The following is a 22907-nucleotide window of genomic DNA, read 5'->3' on the forward strand; positions in this document are numbered from 1 at the left end:
TACTGAAGTTTAGCTTCATCCGGGGCACGTGCTGTTTCTTTTGTATCTGTAAGTGCTTCCTGTTGAGGTTTAATTTTTGAAACAGGAGCATCGTGCCAAAATGAATCCTGCCTGCATATTTATCCACGAAGATGCCACCATGTTGTGCCATACCTCTACTCAACTGGAGTACTTTCTACTGGGTAGTCAGTAAGTGCTACCTCGTTGGGTAAATGTATGGTGCTTTTCCTACACTACAGCTGCGTAAAGGCCCAGAAGAGAAGTCTTCAGTGATCACCTGTGTCTGTGACTTTGCCACTGCGCTGATAGGCGCCGAGGTACCTCGAGTGAGCTGTCCATCACAGTGGGGGAAAGGGCGGGAATAGGTTGCATAGCCTAGTCTGTGTGGGGAGGGGTTAAACTGGCGAGGCTTCTGTGCGACTTCACATGCCTCTTGTTTATGAAGGGTCAGAGACCGATCAGCTCAGTAAATGATAAGAAAGCAGTCGGTGGTACCTCTTTGGGTGAATGTATTGTGCTTTTCCAGCACTGCAGCTGCGTAAAGGCCCAGAAGAGAAGTCTTCAGTGATCACCTGTGTCTGTGACTTTGCCACTGCGCTGATAGGCGCCGAGGTACCTCGAGTGAGCTGTCCATCACAGTGGGGGAAAGGGCGGGATAGGTTGCATAGCCTAGACAGTGACTTTGCCACTGCGCTGATAGGCGCCGAGGTACCTCGAGTGAGCTGTCCATCACAGTGGGGTAAAGGGCTGGATAGGTTGCATAGCCTAGTGTGTGTGGGGAGGGGCCAAATTGGCGAGGCTTCTGTGCGTGTTCACTTGCCTCTTGTTTATGAAGGGTCAGAGACTGATCAGCTCAGTAAATGATAAGAAAGCAGTCGGTGGTACCTCTTTGGGTAAATGTATTGTGCTTTTCCAGCACTGCAGCTGCGTGAAGGCCCAGAAGAGTTGTCTCGAGTGACCACGTGTGTCTGTAACTTTGCCACCGCGCCGTTTGGCGCCAAGGTCCCTCGAGTGAGGTGTCCATCACAGTGGGGGAAAGGGCGGGAAGAGGTTGCATAGCCTAGTGTGTGGGGCGGGGCCAAACGGGCGGGGCTTCTGTACGAGTTCACATGCCTCTTGTTTATAAAGGGTCAGAGACCATCAGAGCATCAGATGAGGAGAAATCAGCCTCCTGGTCACTGGAAGTACAGGAGGATTGCGCTCGAGAAACTCGTGGATGCCTAGACCTCCATCACGGATTACAGCTAATTTTAGACTGTAGCCTCGACCTTGCTCACTAGGTTCTTGGGCTGATTATAATGTGTTACTGAAGTTTAGCTTCAACCGGGGCACGTGCTGTTTCTTTTGCATATGTAAGTGCTTCCTGTTGAGGTTTAATTTTTGAAACAGGAGCATCGTGCCAAAATGAATCCTGCCTGCATATTTATCCACGAAGATGCCACCATGTTGTGCCATACCTCTACTCAACTGGAGTACTTTCTACTGGGTAGTCAGTAAGTGCTACCTCGTTGGGTAAATGTATGGTGCTTTTCCTACACTACAGCTGCGTAAAGGCCCAGAAGAGAAGTCTTCAGTGATCACCTGTGTCTGTGACTTTGCCACTGCGCTGATAGGCGCCGAGGTACCTCGAGTGAGCTGTCCATCACAGTGGGGGAAAGGGCGGGATAGGTTGCATAGCCTAGTCTGTGTGGGGAGGGGTTAAACTGGCGAGGCTTCTGTGTGAGTTCACATGCCTCTTGTTTATGAAGGGTCAGAGACCGATCAGCTCAGTAAATGATAAGAAAGCAGTCGGTGGTACCTCTTTGGGTGAATGTATTGTGCTTTTCCAGCACTGCAGCTGCGTAAAGGCCCAGAAGAGAAGTCTTCAGTGATCACCTGTGTCTGTGACTTTGCCACTGCGCTGATAGGCGCCGAGGTACCTCGAGTGAGCTGTCCATCACAGTGGGGGAAAGGGTGGGATAGGTTGCATAGCCTAGTCAGTCACTTTGCCACTGCGCTGATAGGCGCCAAGGTACCTCGAGTGAGCTGTCCATCACAGTGGGGGAAAGGGCGGGATAGGTTGCATAGCCTAGTCTGTGTGGGGAGAGGTTAAACTGGCGAGGCTTCTGTGCAAGTTCACATGCCTCTTGTTTATGAAGGGTCAGAGACCGATCAGCTCAGTAAATGATAAGAAAGCAGTCGGTGGTACCTCTTTGGGTGAATGTATTGTGCTTTTCCAGCACTGCAGCTGCGTGAAGGCCCAGAAGAGTTGTATTCAGGGATCACCTGTGTCTGTAACGTTGCCACTGCGCCGATAGGCGCCGAGGTACCTCGAGTGAGCTGTCCATCACAGTGGGGTAAAGGGCTGGATAGGTTGCATAGCCTAGTGTGTGTGGGGAGGGGCCAAACTGGCGAGGCTTCTGTGCGTGTTCACTTGCCTCTTGTTTATGAAGGGTCAGAGACTGATCAGCTCAGTAAATGATAAGAAAGCAGTCGGTGGTACCTCTTTGGGTAAATGTATTGTGCTTTTCCAGCACTGCAGCTGTGTGAAGGCCCAGAAGAGTTGTCTCGAGTGACCACGTGTGTCTGTAACTTTGCCACCGCGCCGTTTGGCGCCAAGGTCCATCGAGTGAGCTGTCCATCACAGTGGGGGAAAGGGCGGGAAGAGGTTGCATAGCCTAGTGTGTGGGGCGGGGCCAAACGGGCGGGGCTTCTGTACGAGTTCACATGCCTCTTGTTTATAAAGGGTCAGAGACCATCAGAGCATCAGATGAGGAGAAATCAGCCTCCTGGTCACTGGAAGTACAGGAGGATTGCGCTCGAGAAACTCGTGGATGCCTAGACCTCCATCACGGATTACAGCTAATTTTAGACTGTAGCCTCGACCTTGCTCACTAGGTTCTTGGGCTGATTATAATGCGTTACTGAAGTTTAGCTTCAACCGGGGCACGTGCTGTTTCTTTTGTATATGTAAGTGCTTCCTGTTGAGGTTTAATTTTTGAAACAGGAGCATCGTGCCAAAATGAATCCTGCCTGCATATTTATCCACGAAGATGCCACCATGTTGTGCCATACCTCTACTCAACTGGAGTACTTTCTACTGGGTAGTCAGTAAGTGCTACCTCGTTGGGTAAATGTATGGTGCTTTTCCAGCACTGCAGCTGCGTAAAGGCCCAGAAGAGAAGTCTTCAGTGATCACCTGTGTCTGTGACTTTGCCACTGCGCTGATAGGCGCCGAGGTACCTCGAGTGAGCTGTCCATCACAGTGGGGGAAAGGGCGGGATAGGTTGCATAGCCTAGTGTGTGTGGGGAGGGGCCAAACTGGCGAGGCTTCTGTGCGTGTTCACTTGCCTCTTGTTTATGAAGTGTCAGAGACCGATTAGCGCAGCAAATGAGGAGAAAGCAGTCGGTGATACCTCTTTGGGTGAATGTATTGTGCTTTTCCAGCACTGCAGCTGCGTAAAGGCCCAGAAGAGTTGTCTCGAGTGACCACGTGTGTCTGTAACTTTGCCACCGCGCCGTTTGGCGCCAAGGTCCCTCGAGTGAGCTGTCCATCACAGTGGGGGAAAGGGCGGGAAGAGGTTGCATAGCCTAGTGTTGGGGCGGGGCCAAACGGGCCGGGCTTCTGTACGAGTTCACATGCCTCTTGTTTATAAAGGGTCAGAGACCATCAGAGCATCAGATGAGGAGAAATCAGCCTCCTGGTCACTGGAAGTACAGGAGGATTGCGCTCGAGAAACTCGTGGATGCCTAGACCTCCATCACGGATTACAGCTAATTGTAGACTGTAGCCTCGACCTTGCTCACTAGGTTCTTGGGCTGATTATAATGCGTTACTGAAGTTTAGCTTCATCCGGGGCACGTGCTGTTTCTTTTGTATCTGTAAGTGCTTCCTGTTGAGGTTTAATTTTTGAAACAGGAGCATCGTGCCAAAATGAATCCTGCCTGCATATTTATCCACGAAGATGCCACCATGTTGTGCCATACCTCTACTCAACTGGAGTACTTTCTACTGGGTAGTCAGTAAGTGCTACCTCGTTGGGTAAATGTATGGTGCTTTTCCTACATTACAGCTGCATAAAGGCCCAGAAGAGAAGTCTTCAGTGATCACCTGTGTCTGTGACTTTGCCACTGCGCTGATAGGCGCCGAGGTACCTCGAGTGAGCTGTCCATCACAGTGGGGGAAAGGGCGGGATAGGTTGCATAGCCTAGTCTGTGTGGGGAGGGGTTAAACTGGCGAGGCTTCTGTGCGAGTTCACATGCCTCTTGTTTATGAAGGGTCAGAGACCGATCAGCTCAGTAAATAATAAGAAAGCAGTCGGTGGTACCTCTTTGGGTGAATATATTGTGCTTTTCCAGCACTGCAGCTGCGTGAAGGCCCAGAAGAGTTGTATTCAGGGATCACCTGTGTCTGTAACGTTGCCACTGCGCCGATAGGCGCCGAGGTACCTCGAGTGAGCAGTCCATCACAGTGGTGGAAAGGGCGGATAGGTTGCATAGCCTAGTGTGTGTGGGGAGGGGCTAAACTGGCGAGGCTTCTGTGCGTGTTCACTTGCCTCTTGTTTATGAAGGGTCAGAGACCGATTAGCGCAGCAAATGAGGAGAAAGCAGTCGGTGGTACCTCTTTGGGTGAATGTATTGTGCTTTTCCAGCACTGCAGCTGCGTAAAGGCCCAGAAGAGTTGTCTCGAGTGACCACGTGTGTCTGTAACTTTGCCACCGCGCCGTTTGGCGCCAAGGTCCCTCGAGTGAGATGTCCATCACAGTGGGGGAAAGGGCGGGAAGAGGTTGCATAGCCTAGTGTGTGGGGCGGGGCCAAACGGGCGGGGCTTCTGTACGAGTTCACATGCCTCTTGTTTATAAAGGGTCAGAGACCATCAGAGCATCAGATGAGGAGAAATCAGCCTCCTGGTCACTGGAAGTACAGGAGGATTGCGCTCGAGAAACTCGTGGATGCCTAGACCTCCATCACGGATTACAGCTAATTTTAGACTGTAGCCTCGACCTTGCTCACTAGGTTCTTGGGCTGATTATAATGCGTTACTGAAGTTTAGCTTCAACCGGGGCACGTGCTGTTTCTTTTGTATATGTAAGTGCTTCCTGTTGAGGTTTAATTTTTGAAACAGGAGCATCGTGCCAAAATGAATCCTGCCTGCATATTTATCCACGAAGATGCCACCATGTTGTGCCATACCTCTACTCAACTGGAGTACTTTCTACTGGGTAGTCAGTAAGTGCTACCTCGTTGGGTAAATGTATGGTGCTTTTCCTACACTACAGCTGCGTAAAGGCCCAGAAGAGAAGTCTTCAGTGATCACCTGTGTCTGTGACTTTGCCACTGCGCTGATAGGCGCCGAGGTACCTCGAGTGAGCTGTCCATCACAGTGGGGGAAAGGGCGGGATAGGTTGCATAGCCTAGTGTGTGTGGGGAGGGGCCAAACTGGCGAGGCTTCTGTGCGTGTTCACTTGCCTCTTGTTTATGAAGGGTCAGAGACTGATCAGCTCAGTAAATGATAAGAAAGCAGTCGGTGGTACCTCTTTGGGTAAATGTATTGTGCTTTTCCAGCACTGCAGCTGCGTGAAGGCCCAGAAGAGTTGTCTCGAGTGACCACGTGTGTCTGTAACTTTGCCACCGCGCCGTTTGGCGCCAAGGTCCCTCGAGTGAGCTGTCCATCACAGTGGGGGAAAGGGCGGGAAGAGGTTGCATAGCCTAGTGTGTGGGGCGGGGCCAAATTGGCGGGGCTTCTGTACGAGTTCACATGCCTCTTGTTTATAAAGGGTCAGAGACCATCAGAGCATCAGATGAGGAGAAATCAGCCTCCTGGTCACTGGAAGTACAGGAGGATTGCGCTCGAGAAACTCGTGGATGCCTAGACCTCCATCACGGATTACAGCTAATTGTAGACTGTAGCCTCGACCTTGCTCACTAGGTTCTTGGGCTGATTATAATGCGTTACTGAAGTTTAGCTTCATCCGGGGCACGTGATGTTTCTTTTGTATCTGTAAGTGCTTCCTGTTGAGGTTTCATTTTTGAAACAGGAGCATCGTGCCAAATAGAATCCTGCCTGCATATTTATCCACGAAGATGCCACCATGTTGTGCCATACCTCTACTCAACTGGAGTACTTTCTACTGGGTAGTCAGTAAGTGCTACCTCGTTGGGTAAATGTATGGTGCTTTTCCTACACTACAGCTGCGTAAAGGCCCAGAAGAGAAGTCTTCAGTGATCACCTGTGTCTGTGACTTTGCCACTGCGCTGATAGGCGCCGAGGTACCTCGAGTGAGCTGTCCATCACAGTGGGGGAAAGGGCGGGATAGGTTGCATAGCCTAGTCTGTGTGGGGAGGGGTTAAACTGGCGAGGCTTCTGTGCGAGTTCACATGCCTCTTGTTTATGAAGGGTCAGAGACCGATCAGCTCAGTAAATGATAAGAAAGCAGTCGGTGGTACCTCTTTGGGTGAATGTATTGTGCTTTTCCAGCACTGCAGCTGCGTAAAGGCCCAGAAGAGAAGTCTTCAGTGATCACCTGTGTCTGTGACTTTGCCACTGCGCTGATAGGCGCCGATGTACCTCGAGTGAGCTGTCCATCACAGTGGGGGAAAGGGCGGGATAGGTTGCATAGCCTAGTCTGTGTGGGGAGGGGTTAAACTGGCGAGGCTTCTGTGCGAGTTCACATGCCTCTTGTTTATGAAGGGTCAGAGACCGATCAGCTCAGTAAATGATAAGAAAGCAGTCGGTGGTACCTCTTTGGGTAAATGTATTGCGCTTTTCCAGCACTGCAGCTGCGTGAAGGCCCAGAAGAGTTGTATTCAGTGATCACCTGTGTCTGTGACTTTGCCACTGCGCCGATATGCGCCGAGGTACCTCGAGGGAGCTGTCCATCAAAGTGGGGTAAAGGGCTGGATAGGTTGCATAGCCTAGTGTGTGTGGGGAGGGGCCAAACTGGCGAGGCTTCTGTGCGTGTTCACTTGCCTCTTGTTTATGAAGGGTCAGAGACTGATCAGCTCAGTAAATGATAAGAAAGTAGTCGGTGGTACCTCTTTGGGTGAATGTATTGTGCTTTTCCAGCACTGCAGCTGTGTGAAGGCCCAGAAGAGTTGTCTCGAGTGACCACGTGTGTCTGTAACTTTGCCACCGCGCCGTTTGGCGCCAAGGTCCCTCGAGTGAGCTGTCCATCACAGTGGGGGAAAGGGCGGGAAGAGGTTGCATAGCCTAGTGTGTGGGGCGGGGCCAAACGGGCGGGGCTTCTGTACGAGTTCACATGCCTCTTGTTTATAAAGGGTCAGAGACCATCAGAGCATCAGATGAGGAGAAATCAGCCTCCTGGTCACTGGAAGTACAGGAGGATTGCGCTCGAGAAACTCGTGGATGCCTAGACCTCCATCACGGATTACAGCTAATTTTAGACTGTAGCCTCGACCTTGCTCACTAGGTTCTTGGGCTGATTATAATGCGTTACTGAAGTTTAGCTTCAACCGGGGCACGTGCTGTTTCTTTTGTATATGTAAGTGCTTCCTGTTGAGGTTTAATTTTTGAAACAGGAGCATCGTGCCAAAATGAATCCTGCCTGCATATTTATCCACGAAGATGCCACCATGTTGTGCCATACCTCTACTCAACTGGAGTACTTTCTACTGGGTAGTCAGTAAGTGCTACCTCGTTGGGTAAATGTATGGTGCTTTTCCTACACTACAGCTGCGTAAAGGCCCAGAAGAGAAGTCTTCAGTGTCACCTGTGTCTGTGACTTTGCCACTGCGCTGATAGGCGCCGAGGTACCTCGAGTGAGCTGTCCATCACAGTGGGGGAAAGGGCGGGATAGGTTGCATAGCCTAGTGTGTGTGGGGAGGGGCCAAACTGGCGAGGCTTCTGTGCGTGTTCACTTGCCTCTTGTTTATGAAGGGTCAGAGACCGATTAGCGCAGCAAATGAGGAGAAAGCAGTCGGTGGTACCTCTTTGGGTGAATGTATTGTGCTTTTCCAGCACTGCAGCTGCGTAAAGGCCCAGAAGAGAAGTCTTCAGTGATCACCTGTGTCTGTGACTTTGCCACTGCGCTGATAGGCGCCGAGGTACCTCGAGTGAGCTGTCCATCACAGTGGGGGAAAGGGTGGGATAGGTTGCATAGCCTAGTCAGTCACTTTGCCACTGCGCTGATAGGCGCCAAGGTACCTCGAGTGAGCTGTCCATCACAGTGGGGGAAAGGGCGGGATAGGTTGCATAGCCTAGTCTGTGTGGGGAGGGGTTAAACTGGCGAGGCTTCTGTGCAAGTTCACATGCCTCTTGTTTATGAAGGGTCAGAGACCGATCAGCTCAGTAAATGATAAGAAAGCAGTCGGTGGTACCTCTTTGGGTGAATGTATTGTGCTTTTCCAGCACTGCAGCTGCGTGAAGGCCCAGAAGAGTTGTATTCAAGGATCACCTGTGTCTGTAACGTTGCCACTGCGCCGATAGGCGCCGAGGTACCTCGAGTGAGCTGTCCATCACAGTGGGGTAAAGGGCTGGATAGGTTGCATAGCCTAGTGTGTGTGGGGAGGGGCCAAACTGGCGAGGCTTCTGTGCGTGTTCACTTGCCTCTTGTTTATGAAGGGTCAGAGACTGATCAGCTCAGTAAATGATAAGAAAGCAGTCGGTGGTACCTCTTTGGGTAAATGTATTGTGCTTTTCCAGCACTGCAGCTGTGTGAAGGCCCAGAAGAGTTGTCTCGAGTGACCACGTGTGTCTGTAACTTTGCCACCGCGCCGTTTGGCGCCAAGGTCCATCGAGTGAGCTGTCCATCACAGTGGGGGAAAGGGCGGGAAGAGGTTGCATAGCCTAGTGTGTGGGGCGGGGCCAAACGGGCGGGGCTTCTGTACGAGTTCACATGCCTCTTGTTTATAAAGGGTCAGAGACCATCAGAGCATCAGATGAGGAGAAATCAGCCTCCTGGTCACTGGAAGTACAGGAGGATTGCGCTCGAGAAACTCGTGGATGCCTAGACCTCCATCACGGATTACAGCTAATTTTAGACTGTAGCCTCGACCTTGCTCACTAGGTTCTTGGGCTGATTATAATGCGTTACTGAAGTTTAGCTTCAACCGGGGCACGTGCTGTTTCTTTTGTATATGTAAGTGCTTCCTGTTGAGGTTTAATTTTTGAAACAGGAGCATCGTGCCAAAATGAATCCTGCCTGCATATTTATCCACGAAGATGCCACCATGTTGTGCCATACCTCTACTCAACTGGAGTACTTTCTACTGGGTAGTCAGTAAGTGCTACCTCGTTGGGTAAATGTATGGTGCTTTTCCAGCACTGCAGCTGCGTAAAGGCCCAGAAGAGAAGTCTTCAGTGATCACCTGTGTCTGTGACTTTGCCACTGCGCTGATAGGCGCCGAGGTACCTCGAGTGAGCTGTCCATCACAGTGGGGGAAAGGGCGGGATAGGTTGCATAGCCTAGTGTGTGTGGGGAGGGGCCAAACTGGCGAGGCTTCTGTGCGTGTTCACTTGCCTCTTGTTTATGAAGGGTCAGAGACCGATTAGCGCAGCAAATGAGGAGAAAGCAGTCGGTGATACCTCTTTGGGTGAATGTATTGTGCTTTTCCAGCACTGCAGCTGCGTAAAGGCCCAGAAGAGTTGTCTCGAGTGACCACGTGTGTCTGTAACTTTGCCACCGCGCCGTTTGGCGCCAAGGTCCCTCGAGTGAGCTGTCCATCACAGTGGGGGAAAGGGCGGGAAGAGGTTGCATAGCCTAGTGTTGGGGCGGGGCCAAACGGGCCGGGCTTCTGTACGAGTTCACATGCCTCTTGTTTATAAAGGGTCAGAGACCATCAGAGCATCAGATGAGGAGAAATCAGCCTCCTGGTCACTGGAAGTACAGGAGGATTGCGCTCGAGAAACTCGTGGATGCCTAGACCTCCATCACGGATTACAGCTAATTTTAGACTGTAGCCTCGACCTTGCTCACTAGGTTCTTGGGCTGATTATAATGCGTTACTGAAGTTTAGCTTCATCCGGGGCACGTGCTGTTTCTTTTGTATCTGTAAGTGCTTCCTGTTGAGGTTTAATTTTTGAAACAGGAGCATCGTGCCAAATAGAATCCTGCCTGCATATTTATCCACGAAGATGCCACCATGTTGTGCCATACCTCTACTCAACTGGAGTACTTTCTACTGGGTAGTCAGTAAGTGCTACCTCGTTGGGTAAATGTATGGTGCTTTTCCTACACTACAGCTGCGTAAAGGCCCAGAAGAGAAGTCTTCAGTGATCACCTGTGTCTGTGACTTTGCCACTGCGCTGATAGGCGCCGAGGTACCTCGAGTGAGCTGTCCATCACAGTGGGGGAAAGGGCGGGATAGGTTGCATAGCCTAGTCTGTGTGGGGAGGGGTTAAACTGGCGAGGCTTCTGTGCGAGTTCACATGCCTCTTGTTTATGAAGGGTCAGAGACCGATCAGCTCAGTAAATAATAAGAAAGCAGTCGGTGGTACCTCTTTGGGTGAATATATTGTGCTTTTCCAGCACTGCAGCTGCGTGAAGGCCCAGAAGAGTTGTATTCAGGGATCACCTGTGTCTGTAACGTTGCCACTGCGCCGATAGGCGCCGAGGTACCTCGAGTGAGCAGTCCATCACAGTGGTGGAAAGGGCGGATAGGTTGCATAGCCTAGTGTGTGTGGGGAGGGGCTAAACTGGCGAGGCTTCTGTGCGTGTTCACTTGCCTCTTGTTTATGAAGGGTCAGAGACCGATTAGCGCAGCAAATGAGGAGAAAGCAGTCGGTGGTACCTCTTTGGGTGAATGTATTGTGCTTTTCCAGCACTGCAGCTGCGTAAAGGCCCAGAAGAGTTGTCTCGAGTGACCACGTGTGTCTGTAACTTTGCCACCGCGCCGTTTGGCGCCAAGGTCCCTCGAGTGAGATGTCCATCACAGTGGGGGAAAGGGCGGGAAGAGGTTGCATAGCCTAGTGTGTGGGGCGGGGCCAAACGGGCGGGGCTTCTGTACGAGTTCACATGCCTCTTGTTTATAAAGGGTCAGAGACCATCAGAGCATCAGATGAGGAGAAATCAGCCTCCTGGTCACTGGAAGTACAGGAGGATTGCGCTCGAGAAACTCGTGGATGCCTAGACCTCCATCACGGATTACAGCTAATTTTAGACTGTAGCCTCGACCTTGCTCACTAGGTTCTTGGGCTGATTATAATGCGTTACTGAAGTTTAGCTTCAACCGGGGCACGTGCTGTTTCTTTTGTATATGTAAGTGCTTCCTGTTGAGGTTTAATTTTTGAAACAGGAGCATCGTGCCAAAATGAATCCTGCCTGCATATTTATCCACGAAGATGCCACCATGTTGTGCCATACCTCTACTCAACTGGAGTACTTTCTACTGGGTAGTCAGTAAGTGCTACCTCGTTGGGTAAATGTATGGTGCTTTTCCTACACTACAGCTGCGTAAAGGCCCAGAAGAGAAGTCTTCAGTGATCACCTGTGTCTGTGACTTTGCCACTGCGCTGATAGGCGCCGAGGTACCTCGAGTGAGCTGTCCATCACAGTGGGGGAAAGGGCGGGATAGGTTGCATAGCCTAGTGTGTGTGGGGAGGGGCCAAACTGGCGAGGCTTCTGTGCGTGTTCACTTGCCTCTTGTTTATGAAGGGTCAGAGACTGATCAGCTCAGTAAATGATAAGAAAGCAGTCGGTGGTACCTCTTTGGGTAAATGTATTGTGCTTTTCCAGCACTGCAGCTGCGTGAAGGCCCAGAAGAGTTGTCTCGAGTGACCACGTGTGTCTGTAACTTTGCCACCGCGCCGTTTGGCGCCAAGGTCCCTCGAGTGAGCTGTCCATCACAGTGGGGGAAAGGGCGGGAAGAGGTTGCATAGCCTAGTGTGTGGGGCGGGGCCAAATTGGCGGGGCTTCTGTACGAGTTCACATGCCTCTTGTTTATAAAGGGTCAGAGACCATCAGAGCATCAGATGAGGAGAAATCAGCCTCCTGGTCACTGGAAGTACAGGAGGATTGCGCTCGAGAAACTCGTGGATGCCTAGACCTCCATCACGGATTACAGCTAATTGTAGACTGTAGCCTCGACCTTGCTCACTAGGTTCTTGGGCTGATTATAATGCGTTACTGAAGTTTAGCTTCATCCGGGGCACGTGCTGTTTCTTTTGTATCTGTAAGTGCTTCCTGTTGAGGTTTCATTTTTGAAACAGGAGCATCGTGCCAAATAGAATCCTGCCTGCATATTTATCCACGAAGATGCCACCATGTTGTGCCATACCTCTACTCAACTGGAGTACTTTCTACTGGGTAGTCAGTAAGTGCTACCTCGTTGGGTAAATGTATGGTGCTTTTCCTACACTACAGCTGCGTAAAGGCCCAGAAGAGAAGTCTTCAGTGATCACCTGTGTCTGTGACTTTGCCACTGCGCTGATAGGCGCCGAGGTACCTCGAGTGAGCTGTCCATCACAGTGGGGGAAAGGGCGGGATAGGTTGCATAGCCTAGTCTGTGTGGGGAGGGGTTAAACTGGCGAGGCTTCTGTGCGAGTTCACATGCCTCTTGTTTATGAAGGGTCAGAGACCGATCAGCTCAGTAAATGATAAGAAAGCAGTCGGTGGTACCTCTTTGGGTGAATGTATTGTGCTTTTCCAGCACTGCAGCTGCGTAAAGGCCCAGAAGAGAAGTCTTCAGTGATCACCTGTGTCTGTGACTTTGCCACTGCGCTGATAGGCGCCGATGTACCTCGAGTGAGCTGTCCATCACAGTGGGGGAAAGGGCGGGATAGGTTGCATAGCCTAGTCTGTGTGGGGAGGGGTTAAACTGGCGAGGCTTCTGTGCGAGTTCACATGCCTCTTGTTTATGAAGGGTCAGAGACCGATCAGCTCAGTAAATGATAAGAAAGCAGTCGGTGGTACCTCTTTGGGTAAATGTATTGCGCTTTTCCAGCACTGCAGCTGCGTGAAGGCCCAGAAGAGTTGTATTCAGTGATCACCTGTGTCTGTGACTTTGCCACTGCGCCGATATGCGCCGAGGTACCTCGAGGGAGCTGTCCATCAAAGTGGGGTAAAGGGCTGGATAGGTTGCATAGCCTAGTGTGTGTGGGGAGGGGCCAAACTGGCGAGGCTTCTGTGCGTGTTCACTTGCCTCTTGTTTATGAAGGGTCAGAGACTGATCAGCTCAGTAAATGATAAGAAAGTAGTCGGTGGTACCTCTTTGGGTAAATGTATTGTGCTTTTCCAGCACTGCAGCTGTGTGAAGGCCCAGAAGAGTTGTCTCGAGTGACCACGTGTGTCTGTAACTTTGCCACCGCGCCGTTTGGCGCCAAGGTCCCTCGAGTGAGCTGTCCATCACAGTGGGGGAAAGGGCGGGAAGAGGTTGCATAGCCTAGTGTGTGGGGCGGGGCCAAACGGGCGGGGCTTCTGTACGAGTTCACATGCCTCTTGTTTATAAAGGGTCAGAGACCATCAGAGCATCAGATGAGGAGAAATCAGCCTCCTGGTCACTGGAAGTACAGGAGGATTGCGCTCGAGAAACTCGTGGATGCCTAGACCTCCATCACGGATTACAGCTAATTTTAGACTGTAGCCTCGACCTTGCTCACTAGGTTCTTGGGCTGATTATAATGCGTTACTGAAGTTTAGCTTCAACCGGGGCACGTGCTGTTTCTTTTGTATATGTAAGTGCTTCCTGTTGAGGTTTAATTTTTGAAACAGGAGCATCGTGCCAAAATGAATCCTGCCTGCATATTTATCCACGAAGATGCCACCATGTTGTGCCATACCTCTACTCAACTGGAGTACTTTCTACTGGGTAGTCAGTAAGTGCTACCTCGTTGGGTAAATGTATGGTGCTTTTCCTACACTACAGCTGCGTAAAGGCCCAGAAGAGAAGTCTTCAGTGTCACCTGTGTCTGTGACTTTGCCACTGCGCTGATAGGCGCCGAGGTACCTCGAGTGAGCTGTCCATCACAGTGGGGGAAAGGGCGGGATAGGTTGCATAGCCTAGTGTGTGTGGGGAGGGGCCAAACTGGCGAGGCTTCTGTGCGTGTTCACTTGCCTCTTGTTTATGAAGGGTCAGAGACCGATTAGCGCAGCAAATGAGGAGAAAGCAGTCGGTGGTACCTCTTTGGGTGAATGTATTGTGCTTTTCCAGCACTGCAGCTGCGTAAAGGCCCAGAAGAGAAGTCTTCAGTGATCACCTGTGTCTGTGACTTTGCCACTGCGCTGATAGGCGCCGAGGTACCTCGAGTGAGCTGTCCATCACAGTGGGGTAAAGGGCTGGATAGGTTGCATAGCCTAGTGTGTGTGGGGAGGGGCCAAACTGGCGAGGCTTCTGTGCGTGTTCACTTGCCTCTTGTTTATGAAGGGTCAGAGACTGATCAGCTCAGTAAATGATAAGAAAGCAGTCGGTGGTACCTCTTTGGGTAAATGTATTGTGCTTTTCCAGCACTGCAGCTGTGTGAAGGCCCAGAAGAGTTGTCTCTAGTGACCACGTGTGTCTGTAACTTTGCCACCGCGCCGTTTGGCGCCAAGGTCCATCGAGTGAGCTGTCCATCACAGTGGGGGAAAGGGCGGGAAGAGGTTGCATAGCCTAGTGTGTGGGGCGGGGCCAAACGGGCGGGGCTTCTGTACGAGTTCACATGCCTCTTGTTTATAAAGGGTCAGAGACCATCAGAGCATCAGATGAGGAGAAATCAGCCTCCTGGTCACTGGAAGTACAGGAGGATTGCGCTCGAGAAACTCGTGGATGCCTAGACCTCCATCACGGATTACAGCTAATTTTAGACTGTAGCCTCGACCTTGCTCACTAGGTTCTTGGGCTGATTATAATGCGTTACTGAAGTTTAGCTTCAACCGGGGCACGTGCTGTTTCTTTTGTATATGTAAGTGCTTCCTGTTGAGGTTTAATTTTTGAAACAGGAGCATCGTGCCAAAATGAATCCTGCCTGCATATTTATCCACGAAGATGCCACCATGTTGTGCCATACCTCTACTCAACTGGAGTACTTTCTACTGGGTAGTCAGTAAGTGCTACCTCGTTGGGTAAATGTATGGTGCTTTTCCAGCACTGCAGCTGCGTAAAGGCCCAGAAGAGAAGTCTTCAGTGATCACCTGTGTCTGTGACTTTGCCACTGCGCTGATAGGCGCCGAGGTACCTCGAGTGAGCTGTCCATCACAGTGGGGGAAAGGGCGGGATAGGTTGCATAGCCTAGTGTGTGTGGGGAGGGGCCAAACTGGCGAGGCTTCTGTGCGTGTTCACTTGCCTCTTGTTTATGAAGGGTCAGAGACCGATTAGCGCAGCAAATGAGGAGAAAGCAGTCGGTGGTACCTCTTTGGGTGAATGTATTGTGCTTTTCCAGCACTGCAGCTGCGTAAAGGCCCAGAAGAGTTGTCTCGAGTGACCACGTGTGTCTGTAACTTTGCCACCGCGCCGTTTGGCGCCAAGGTCCCTCGAGTGAGCTGTCCATCACAGTGGGGGAAAGGGCGGGAAGAGGTTGCATAGCCTAGTGTTGGGGCGGGGCCAAACGGGCCGGGCTTCTGTACGAGTTCACATGCCTCTTGTTTATAAAGGGTCAGAGACCATCAGAGCATCAGATGAGGAGAAATCAGCCTCCTGGTCACTGGAAGTACAGGAGGATTGCGCTCGAGAAACTCGTGGATGCCTAGACCTCCATCACGGATTACAGCTAATTGTAGACTGTAGCCTCGACCTTGCTCACTAGGTTCTTGGGCTGATTATAATGCGTTACTGAAGTTTAGCTTCATCCGGGGCACGTGCTGTTTCTTTTGTATCTGTAAGTGCTTCCTGTTGAGGTTTAATTTTTGAAACAGGAGCATCGTGCCAAATAGAATCCTGCCTGCATATTTATCCACGAAGATGCCACCATGTTGTGCCATACCTCTACTCAACTGGAGTACTTTCTACTGGGTAGTCAGTAAGTGCTACCTCGTTGGGTAAATGTATGGTGCTTTTCCTACACTACAGCTGCGTAAAGGCCCAGAAGAGAAGTCTTCAGTGATCACCTGTGTCTGTGACTTTGCCACTGCGCTGATAGGCGCCGAGGTACCTCGAGTGAGCTGTCCATCACAGTGGGGGAAAGGGCGGGATAGGTTGCATAGCCTAGTCTGTGTGGGGAGGGGTTAAACTGGCGAGGCTTCTGTGCGAGTTCACATGCCTCTTGTTTATGAAGGGTCAGAGACCGATCAGCTCAGTAAATAATAAGAAAGCAGTCGGTGGTACCTCTTTGGGTGAATATATTGTGCTTTTCCAGCACTGCAGCTGCGTGAAGGCCCAGAAGAGTTGTATTCAGGGATCACCTGTGTCTGTAACGTTGCCACTGCGCCGATAGGCGCCGAGGTACCTCGAGTGAGCAGTCCATCACAGTGGTGGAAAGGGCGGATAGGTTGCATAGCCTAGTGTGTGTGGGGAGGGGCTAAACTGGCGAGGCTTCTGTGCGTGTTCACTTGCCTCTTGTTTATGAAGGGTCAGAGACCGATTAGCGCAGCAAATGAGGAGAAAGCAGTCGGTGGTACCTCTTTGGGTGAATGTATTGTGCTTTTCCAGCACTGCAGCTGCGTAAAGGCCCAGAAGAGTTGTCTCGAGTGACCACGTGTGTCTGTAACTTTGCCACCGCGCCGTTTGGCGCCAAGGTCCCTCGAGTGAGATGTCCATCACAGTGGGGGAAAGGGCGGGAAGAGGTTGCATAGCCTAGTGTGTGGGGCGGGGCCAAACGGGCGGGGCTTCTGTACGAGTTCACATGCCTCTTGTTTATAAAGGGTCAGAGACCATCAGAGCATCAGATGAGGAGAAATCAGCCTCCTGGTCACTGGAAGTACAGGAGGATTGCGCTCGAGAAACTCGTGGATGCCTAGACCTCCATCACGGATTACAGCTAATTTTAGACTGTAGCCTCGACCTTGCTCACTAGGTTCTTGGGCTGATTATAATGCGTTACTGAAGTTTAGCTTCAACCGGGGCACGTGCTGTTTCTTTTGTATATGTAAGTGCTTCCTGTTGAGGTTTAATTTTTGAAACAGGAGCATCGTGCCAAAATGAATCCTGCCTGCATATTTATCCACGAAGATGCCACCATGTTGTGCCATACCTCTACTCAACTGGAGTACTTTCTACTGGGTAGTCAGTAAGTGCTACCTCGTTGGGTAAATGTATGGTGCTTTTCCTACACTACAGCTGCGTAAAGGCCCAGAAGAGAAGTCTTCAGTGATCACCTGTGTCTGTGACTTTGCCACTGCGCTGATAGGCGCCGAGGTACCTCGAGTGAGCTGTCCATCACAGTGGGGGAAAGGGCGGGATAGGTTGCATAGCCTAGTGTGTGTGGGGAGGGGCCAAACTGGCGAGGCTTCTGTGCGTGTTCACTTGCCTCTTGTTTATGAAGGGTCAGAGACTGATCAGCTCAGTAAATGATAAGAAAGCAGTCGGTGGTACCTCTTTGGGTAAATGTATTGTGCTTTTCCAGCACTGCAGCTGCGTGAAGGCCCAGAAGAGTTGTCTCGAGTGACCACGTGTGTCTGTAACTTTGCCACCGCGCCGTTTGGCGCCAAGGTCCCTCGAGTGAGCTGTCCATCACAGTGGGGGAAAGGGCGGGAAGAGGTTGCATAGCCTAGTGTGTGGGGCGGGGCCAAATTGGCGGGGCTTCTGTACGAGTTCACATGCCTCTTGTTTATAAAGGGTCAGAGACCATCAGAGCATCAGATGAGGAGAAATCAGCCTCCTGGTCACTGGAAGTACAGGAGGATTGCGCTCGAGAAACTCGTGGATGCCTAGACCTCCATCACGGATTACAGCTAATTTTAGACTGTAGCCTCGACCTTGCTCACTAGGTTCTTGGGCTGATTATAATGCGTTACTGAAGTTTAGCTTCATCCGGGGCACGTGCTGTTTCTTTTGTATCTGTAAGTGCTTCCTGTTGAGGTTTAATTTTTGAAACAGGAGCATCGTGCCAAATAGAATCCTGCCTGCATATTTATCCACGAAGATGCCACCATGTTGTGCCATACCTCTACTCAACTGGAGTACTTTCTACTGGGTAGTCAGTGAGTGCTACCTCGTTGGGTAAATGTATGGTGCTTTTCCTACACTACAGCTGCGTAAAGGCCCAGAAGAGAAGTCTTCAGTGATCACCTGTGTCTGTGACTTTGCCACTGCGCTGATAGGCGCCGAGGTACCTCGAGTGAGCTGTCCATCACAGTGGGGGAAAGGGCGGGATAGGTTGCATAGCCTAGTCTGTGTGGGGAGGGGTTAAACTGGCGAGGCTTCTGTGCGAGTTCACATGCCTCTTGTTTATGAAGGGTCAGAGACCGATCAGCTCAGTAAATGATAAGAAAGCAGTCGGTGGTACCTCTTTGGGTGAATGTATTGTGCTTTTCCAGCACTGCAGCTGCGTAAAGGCCCAGAAGAGAAGTCTTCAGTGATCACCTGTGTCTGTGACTTTGCCACTGCGCTGATAGGCGCCGAGGTACCTCGAGTGAGCTGTCCATCACAGTGGGGGAAAGGGCGGGATAGGTTGCATAGCCTAGTCTGTGTGGGGAGGGGTTAAACTGGCGAGGCTTCTGTGCGAGTTCACATGCCTCTTGTTTATGAAGGGTCAGAGACCGATCAGCTCAGTAAATGATAAGAAAGCAGTCGGTGGTACCTCTTTGGGTAAATGTATTGCGCTTTTCCAGCACTGCAGCTGCGTGAAGGCCCAGAAGAGTTGTATTCAGTGATCACCTGTGTCTGTGACTTTGCCACTGCGCCGATATGCGCCGAGGTACCTCGAGGGAGCTGTCCATCAAAGTGGGGTAAAGGGCTGGATAGGTTGCATAGCCTAGTGTGTGTGGGGAGGGGCCAAACTGGCGAGGCTTCTGTGCGTGTTCACTTGCCTCTTGTTTATGAAGGGTCAGAGACTGATCAGCTCAGTAAATGATAAGAAAGCAGTCGGTGGTACCTCTTTGGGTAAATGTATTGTGCTTTTCCAGCACTGCAGCTGTGTGAAGGCCCAGAAGAGTTGTCTCGAGTGACCACGTGTGTCTGTAACTTTGCCACCGCGCCGTTTGGCGCCAAGGTCCCTCGAGTGAGGTGTCCATCACAGTGGGGGAAAGGGCGGGAAGAGGTTGCATAGCCTAGTGTGTGGGGCGGGGCCAAACGGGCGGGGCTTCTGTACGAGTTCACATGCCTCTTGTTTATAAAGGGTCAGAGACCATCAGAGCATCAGATGAGGAGAAATCAGCCTCCTGGTCACTGGAAGTACAGGAGGATTGCGCTCGAGAAACTCGTGGATGCCTAGACCTCCATCACGGATTACAGCTAATTTTAGACTGTAGCCTCGACCTTGCTCACTAGGTTCTTGGGCTGATTATAATGCGTTACTGAAGTTTAGCTTCAACCGGGGCACGTGCTGTTTCTTTTGTATATGTAAGTGCTTCCTGTTGAGGTTTAATTTTTGAAACAGGAGCATCGTGCCAAAATGAATCCTGCCTGCATATTTATCCACGAAGATGCCACCATGTTGTGCCATACCTCTACTCAACTGGAGTACTTTCTACTGGGTAGTCAGTAAGTGCTACCTCGTTGGGTAAATGTATGGTGCTTTTCCTACACTACAGCTGCGTAAAGGCCCAGAAGAGAAGTCTTCAGTGTCACCTGTGTCTGTGACTTTGCCACTGCGCTGATAGGCGCCGAGGTACCTCGAGTGAGCTGTCCATCACAGTGGGGGAAAGGGCGGGATAGGTTGCATAGCCTAGTGTGTGTGGGGAGGGGCCAAACTGGCGAGGCTTCTGTGCGTGTTCACTTGCCTCTTGTTTATGAAGGGTCAGAGACCGATTAGCGCAGCAAATGAGGAGAAAGCAGTCGGTGGTACCTCTTTGGGTGAATGTATTGTGCTTTTCCAGCACTGCAGCTGCGTAAAGGCCCAGAAGAGTTGTCTCGAGTGATCACGTGTGTCTGTAACTTTGCCACCGCGCCGTTTGGCGCCAAGGTCCCTCGAGTGAGCTGTCCATCACAGTGGGGGAAAGGGCGGGAAGAGGTTGCATAGCCTAGTGTGTGGGGCGGGGCCAAACGGGCGGGGCTTCTGTACGAGTTCACATGCCTCTTGTTTATAAAGGGTCAGAGACCATCAGAGCATCAGATGAGGAGAAATCAGCCTCCTGGTCACTGGAAGTACAGGAGGATTGCGCTCGAGAAACTCGTGGATGCCTAGACCTCCATCACGGATTACAGCTAATTGTAGACTGTAGCCTCGACCTTGCTCACTAGGTTCTTGGGCTGATTATAATGCGTTACTGAAGTTTAGCTTCATCCGGGGCACGTGCTGTTTCTTTTGTATCTGTAAGTGCTTCCTGTTGAGGTTTAATTTTTGAAACAGGAGCATCGTGCCAAATAGAATCCTGCCTGCATATTTATCCACGAAGATGCCACCATGTTGTGCCATACCTCTACTCAACTGGAGTACTTTCTACTGGGTAGTCAGTAAGTGCTACCTCGTTGGGTAAATGTATGGTGCTTTTCCTACACTACAGCTGCGTAAAGGCCCAGAAGAGAAGTCTTCAGTGATCACCTGTGTCTGTGACTTTGCCACTGCGCTGATAGGCGCCGAGGTACCTCGAGTGAGCTGTCCATCACAGTGGGGGAAAGGGCGGGATAGGTTGCATAGCCTAGTCTGTGTGGGGAGGGGTTAAACTGGCGAGGCTTCTGTGCGAGTTCAAATGCCTCTTGTTTATGAAGGGTCAGAGACCGATCAGCTCAGTAAATGATAAGAAAGCAGTCGGTGGTACCTCTTTGGGTGAATATATTGTGCTTTTCCAGCACTGCAGCTGCGTGAAGGCCCAGAAGAGTTGTATTCAGGGATCACCTGTGTCTGTAACGTTGCCACTGCGCCGATAGGCGCCGAGGTACCTAGAGTGAGCAGTCCATCACAGTGGTGGAAAGGGCGGATAGGTTGCATAGCCTAGTGTGTGTGGGGAGGGGCTAAACTGGCGAGGCTTCTGTGCGTGTTCACTTGCCTCTTGTTTATGAAGGGTCAGAGACCGATTAGCGCAGCAAATGAGGAGAAAGCAGTCGGTGGTACCTCTTTGGGTGAATGTATTGTGCTTTTCCAGCACTGCAGCTGCGTAAAGGCCCAGAAGAGTTGTCTCGAGTGACCACGTGTGTCTGTAACTTTGCCACCGCGCCGTTTGGCGCCAAGGTCCCTCGAGTGAGGTGTCCATCACAGTGGGGGAAAGGGCGGGAAGAGGTTGCATAGCCTAGTGTGTGGGGCGGGGCCAAACGGGCGGGGCTTCTGTACGAGTTCACATGCCTCTTGTTTATAAAGGGTCAGAGACCATCAGAGCATCAGATGAGGAGAAATCAGCCTCCTGGTCACTGGAAGTACAGGAGGATTGCGCTCGAGAAACTCGTGGATGCCTAGACCTCCATCACGGATTACAGCTAATTGTAGACTGTAGCCTCGACCTTGCTCACTAGGTTCTTGGGCTGATTATAATGCGTTACTGAAGTTTAGCTTCATCCGGGGCACGTGCTGTTTCTTTTGTATCTGTAAGTGCTTCCTGTTGAGGTTTAATTTTTGAAACAGGAGCATCGTGCCAAAATGAATCCTGCCTGCATATTTATCCACGAAGATGCCACCATGTTGTGCCATACCTCTACTCAACTGGAGTACTTTCTACTGGGTAGTCAGTAAGTGCTACCTCGTTGGGTAAATGTATGGTGCTTTTCCTACACTACAGCTGCGTAAAGGCCCAGAAGAGAAGTCTTCAGTGATCACCTGTGTCTGTAACTTTACCACTGCGCTGATAGGCGCCGAGGTACCTCGAGTGAGCTGTCCATCACAGTGGGGGAAAGGGCGGGAATAGGTTGCATAGCCTAGTCTGTGTGGGGAGGGGTTAAACTGGCGAGGCTTCTGTGCGAGTTCACATGCCTCTTGTTTATGAAGGGTCAGAGACCGATCAGCTCAGTAAATGATAAGAAAGCAGTCGGTGGTACCTCTTTGGGTGAATGTATTGTGCTTTTCCAGCACTGCAGCTGCGTAAAGGCCCAGAAGAGAAGTCTTCAGTGATCACCTGTGTCTGTGACTTTGCCACTGCGCTGATAGGCGCCGAGGTACCTCGAGTGAGCTGTCCATCACAGTGGGGGAAAGGGCGGGATAGGTTGCATAGCCTAGTGTGTGTGGGGAGGGGCCAAACTGGCGAGGCTTCTGTGCGTGTTCACTTGCCTCTTGTTTATGAAGGGTCAGAGACCGATTAGCGCAGCAAATGAGGAGAAAGCAGTCGGTGGTACCTCTTTGGGTGAATGTATTGTGCTTTTCCAGCACTGCAGCTGCGTAAAGGCCCAGAAGAGTTGTCTCGAGTGACCACGTGTGTCTGTAACTTTGCCACCGCGCCGTTTGGCGCCAAGGTCCCTCGAGTGAGCTGTCCATCACAGTGGGGGAAAGGGCGGGAAGAGGTTGCATAGCCTAGTGTGTGGGGCGGGGCCAAACGGGCCGGGCTTCTGTACGAGTTCACATGCCTCTTGTTTATAAAGGGTCAGAGACCATCAGAGCATCAGATGAGGAGAAATCAGCCTCCTGGTCACTGGAAGTACAGGAGGATTGCGCTCGAGAAACTCGTGGATGCCTAGACCTCCATCACGGATTACAGCTAATTTTAGACTGTAGCCTCGACCTTGCTCACTAGGTTCTTGGGCTGATTATAATGCGTTACTGAAGTTTAGCTTCAACCGGGGCACGTGCTGTTTCTTTTGTATATGTAAGTGCTTCCTGTTGAGGTTTAATTTTTGAAACAGGAGCATCGTGCCAAAATGAATCCTGCCTGCATATTTATCCACGAAGATGCCACCATGTTGTGCCATACCTCTACTCAACTGGAGTACTTTCTACTGGGTAGTCAGTAAGTGCTACCTCGTTGGGTAAATGTATGGTGCTTTTCCTACACTACAGCTGCGTAAAGGCCCAGAAGAGAAGTCTTCAGTGATCACCTGTG

This window comes from Lissotriton vulgaris, chromosome 8 (assembly GCF_964263255.1).
Source record: "Lissotriton vulgaris chromosome 8, aLisVul1.2, whole genome shotgun sequence".
Classification (NCBI taxonomy): Eukaryota; Metazoa; Chordata; class Amphibia; order Caudata; family Salamandridae; genus Lissotriton; species Lissotriton vulgaris.